This window comes from Python bivittatus, unplaced genomic scaffold, assembly GCF_059951505.1.
Source record: "Python bivittatus isolate LINGU-HERP-01145 unplaced genomic scaffold, Pbiv_v1 ctg000220_np1212, whole genome shotgun sequence".
NCBI classification, from domain to species: Eukaryota; Metazoa; Chordata; class Lepidosauria; order Squamata; family Pythonidae; genus Python; species Python bivittatus.
Genome location: NW_028277048.1, coordinates 21,571,189 through 21,576,465, shown reverse-complemented (window position 1 = coordinate 21,576,465; position 5,277 = coordinate 21,571,189).

Genomic DNA, 5,277 nt, shown 5'->3' with positions numbered 1-5,277 from the left:
GTTGAGATTCCTCTCAGAAATGCCAAGTTAGCAATGTTGCTAGTATTGCTTTCAGCACGTATACAGCAAAACAGGACCCAATGTGGAGTGAGCCCTTGAGCTGAAAAGCCTGCCACTTAAGAGAAAGCCTCTTGAGAATTAATTAACTTAATTGGTCTCTCTTGTTGGCTGATGACTGAATAATAACATAATTTTCCTGGTTTCCAAGAAAAATGCTCTGCAGTTTTTCTGTTTGCAATGAGTTCTCAATGCAAAGAGTGGGTAGAACATGGAGGTGCGGAGCACTATTAGAGGATTTGCTACTTCTCTGTACACCACCAGTGGACTTGTTCATCCACCCTCTGCCCGCCCAACCCCGCTCAAGCAATGTAGCTCTCCACAGGCTCCTGGGGCCCATTTTGCAGATGGAGAAGCTGTGCCTGTGCATTCTGTTCATCAGAATTCCTTCAGCCATGTGCAATTCTTGCTTGGGGATGATGACATGCAATTCTGTTGACTTCTGGTGGGCAGAGAGAGATCTTTCGTTGGTTTATCTTTCATTCGTTATTCTTGCACTTCAGTGAAACAAGAAAAGGTTATGAGAATTCTAGCAAAAAGTCATGTAGATATTGTATGAAAGTAGAAATAAAAGTGGGATTAGTGTCATCTTCATGCATATTATCAATTTGGCAGTTTAATAATGTTTCTGAAACTCCATGAAGCCCTGACAACTTCTGCATTGGTCTTCCATCTTCTGACTTTCTGTCTCAGAATAGGAAGCTTATTCAAGAGACAAATATCTGGAAATTTCACAGTACTATTTGCCAGTGGAAGATTTGTGCTCAATATCAATTCAACGCTGCTATTAGAATACCAAGTCCATCCAACACTTTTGGAAGTGCATTATTCCTAACATACCATCATCAGATCAGACCGTACTAATCAGAGAATTAAACATGGAGCCAGCCCTTCCAAATTCAGTGTGAAACAATGAGAAAACCTTTTAAGCAGCATTCAACATTCCCCCACTCCTTCCAGCCCCATTCTCAGCCAGTGGAAGAGAGAAGGCTCCATCAACCTTAAGATCTTCAACTCTTCAAAACTGCATTTGAGCAGTGGCTTCTTATTATTTGATAAGTGTTGGCTTGTTAGCAAGACTGCTTCCACACATATCTGAGTTACGTTGGAAAATCCAGTAAAGAATCATTAATACAGATTATTCTTAAGAGCATCTTTGTTTACTCTCTGATCACCTATTGCATGAGCTCCTTCTGTCATACTAAGAATAAGGTTGACAACTTTGGGATGGGGGCTGAGGGCTGCACTCAACTCTTTGGTTACATGGAGCTCTATAACCACAGGCTATATCAGACTCAACTCTTTACATAGCTCCCTTTTGCAGACGCGAATGTGATGATATTGCAACAGTTGAGTGTGAACCTGAAGGTGATAGGCATCATTCAGTCTCTGAATATGGACCAAATGGAGAATATGACTTTAGAGGCAGTAGCAATTCTAAAAATGGTGTTTGTAATGCATGAGTTCCAGAGGGTACTGGAAATGATGAACATACTGTATCTCTGATGGTTCTAGAATTATGATCACAGCAAGAGCTGTAGGAAGTTCTGGAAGCAGGCAACATGGCTCCAAAACTATTATTAATGTTGGAAGTGGAACAAGCTGCCTAAGTGAGAGTGAAACAAGAAAATATGTTTCTGGAAATGGGATGAATCCTAGAATATTCAGATAATCCTAGTAGAAATATAGGATTTGGTAGAATTGATGGGTATGGGTATTCAAGAGAAGCAGGTGAATCTGATTAATATTATGTTCAAGCCACATATGAAGGTGGTGGGACTAGACCAATTCCTCCTCCTGATTATGGTGTTGTTTATAGTTGTGAAGGTGAGAAAAGTAGTTACAACTTTGATAATTTAAAAAAAAATGTTTCTCAAAGGTAACGAAGTCTGGAGCATGGAATAACTAGGGAGAAAAATGGTGGATATGGTGCTAGAGGAAGGAGAGCAACTCTGAAGATGAAAAATGTGAATTTAGTAATAGATCTAGTTTTTGTGGTGAGGTGATCCAGAAATGAGAAGTCCAATGAGCAGGATGTCCACATATGAAATTCAGTTACATCCTCAGTATGCAATGAAGGTAGAATCTGGACCTTTCCACTAGCAAAAAGATAGTCATTCAAACATGGGCAATCAGTAGATCAGTCTGTAATGATGCAAGCATAATTACATTTATATAAACAATATTGAAAGTTATTCTGAAAACAGAGAATAATGGAAAATATGTTTGGAGTCATTGACAATTTAATTTTTAAAAGAGCCTTCTATATGTTTTGACATTGCTCTAGAAATAAATGGTCATGGATTGTCAAATTTCTCTCTCTCCAATAAACTGCAAGTGAAATTCATCTGCTGTCATGGAATTTTAAACGCTCCCCTTGCAATAAATCCATGTTTCCCCTACAGATGATGGTGATATTTCAGTCCACTTTTAACTCAAGACTACTTCATTCTATTAGTCTTCCTCTATAAGCAAGCATGGGAATTTTGTTGTTGACAGGACTTTTGTTGTTGCTGTTGTTGTTGTGACGGAAGGAGAGCTTTAAATTTTATTAATTGTTGGATGGCAGCATCTGTTTGCTAAAAGAAGTCCAAGGCTAACTATGCTTTTATGCAGAACCATGAGACTACCCTTTACTCAGCAAAGTCATTCTTCTACAAGGTGGTTTCTCCCTATTGAAACAAGAGCCTGGAAACTTTACTAGCCATAAGCAATCATAATATCACAGGAAATGTTGGTTCCTCCTCCAAGAAGATGGTGAGCCTGGCAACTCATCTCCAACTCAAGCAAATTAACCCACGCAGGCATGAGGGATTAACAAGGCAAATCAGCCCTGGTCTAGTTCTGCTGCAGACACAGGGCTAAATGAATGCTGCCTGGGGCAGTCTGGAAGGGAAACATCCCTTTAATAGAAGGGAGTTGGCTGAAATAAGGCGGAACAGAATCACAGAAGAGCTTCCTCCTGTTGCCCCACAGATGCTGGACTTGGTGGCTCCGATTCAGGATATGAGCCTTGGAAAAACAATGGCCAGGGAAGCAAGAACATGCCCATCATGGAAAATCACCAAAACAAGACACACCTCTTCCCAAAGAATGACAAGAAAAATTTTGCACAAGGGTTTGTGACTTAAGTACTACCAGATTTTGGATCATGGGGCTACTCCTATTATGAAAAGAGATTGTCATGAAAAAAAAAATTGGCATTGCAAGTTCATCGCCACAAATAAATAAATATGGTTGAATACATACAGATTCAAACAGGGCTGGGTCTCTGCATGGATGGAGACAGCTATCTAGCTCTAGTAATTTTTTAAAATTATTATGTGCCATCAAGTTGGTATCATTTCTTAGTGACCACCTAGATTGATTTTCTCCATGATGATCTGTTCTTAACCTGGTTTTCTTTTGGTGTACCAATCGCCCCTTTAACTGAGTCCATCCACCTTCCTGCTGATCATCCTCTTCTTCTCTTTCCTTCTGCCTTTCCCAGCTTTAGATCTTTCCCCAGAGAGCTAAGTCTTTTAATATTGTGTCCAAAGTAGGATAATTTGAGCCTGATCATTTGTGCGAGTCAGAAATCTGGGTTGATTTGTTTGATGATCCATTGGTTTGTTTTCTTGACTGTCCATGGTATTCTCAGAAGTATTTACCAATACCAAAGTTCAAAAGCATCTATAGTCTTCCTACCTTACTTCTTCAAAGACCAACATTCACTTCCATAGTGTCACAGGGAATACCATGACTTATTCTATTCTGATGTCTGTGGGTATAGACACATCATGGCATCTGAATATCTTTTCCAAGGCCTTCATGGCTGCTCTCCCAAGTGCTAGTCTGTGGTGTAGTATTTCTTGACTGCTTGTTGCTTTACTGTTGATGGTTGATCCTAAAAGGCAGAAGCTATCCACCATTTTGATATCTTCATTGTCAATCTGAGTCACACATTTAGATGTTAAGAAAAAAAACCTCATGCTTGTCCTTTTTATGAAGGAATGTATGAATTTTGGTAGACTATTATGAAAGAAAGGACCCAACCCAAATTTTCATCCATCCTATGGCTAAAGGAGCTTCTTTTTCCCTGTCCCATAATTAATACAATGCAAAAAGACTTTTTTTTTTTATTCCACATTCTGCGTACAATGAGATATGTAAAGGGAATTTTTCCTCTAAGGATGCAAGAGTTTATGTCTGCTGTGTACTGCACGCAGGTCATTTTCTCCAAATATTTCGCTTTACAAAGTGATTTTTTTTCTAAGAACTGAGGAAGAATCACGTCTTCCATGCAAGGTGTTTATTTAAGTGGTGCTGATTTCTCATTTTATGTTCATAAATACCTAGCTTGTTGGGCTTTAGATAGAACTTCATGATTATCCTGCTGCTCTGGTCAATTTTACACCAAGGTCCAAAATCCAACTAATGGTCCAATCCTGAAAAGAAGGTGAGACAACTACAAACCGAATAAGGGTATACATTGCCTGTCACATACCTGTTGCATACCCACGGAACACCATGGGTTCACATGATGCCATAGAGACCAATAATACTCCCTTTGCTCAGTTTCCAATCAAATAAGACCATTCACTGGTCTTCAGGCAATTTGTCTGGAAATACCTTGTTCACCTTCAAATCTCACTGATCATTTGTCAGGGATCACTAGGAAGGCCTGGCGCAATATGGTTCATGGGGTCACGAAGAGTCGGACACGACTAAACGACTAAACAACAACAACTTCATGAAGATCAAATCAATATAGCTATTGCAAGTTTAAACCCAGAGAGGTCAGTTACTGTGGCTTATCTCTCAAAATCATTTTCTCTCCAGAGGTTTGGAAACATCTGCTTTCCTTTATAGATGATACGGAATTATCAGAGAGTATCTCTGTTCGTTTTCTGTAGTAAATTTGGCTAATATATGCCCAGGAATTGCTGGGAAATGCTAGAGATCTTGGGAAATGTTTCTTTTGCTTCGACTTGTTGGCTTAGGCATCCTTGGGTGGGGGGAGCAGAGGAGCAAGTGGCACATGTGCATTGCACCATTGCAGCACAAACCAATACCTTACGCACTTGCAAGTGACATCACAATGCAAGAGGGTAGAGCTTGCGTTGTGACATCATGAAACAAGCGTCGTCATTCTGGCATCTTTGGGGTTAGGAACAGATGATTTGTTGAGTTTGCATCACTTTCTAATTGTTTGCTCAAATGGGAGCATCAGGGACACTG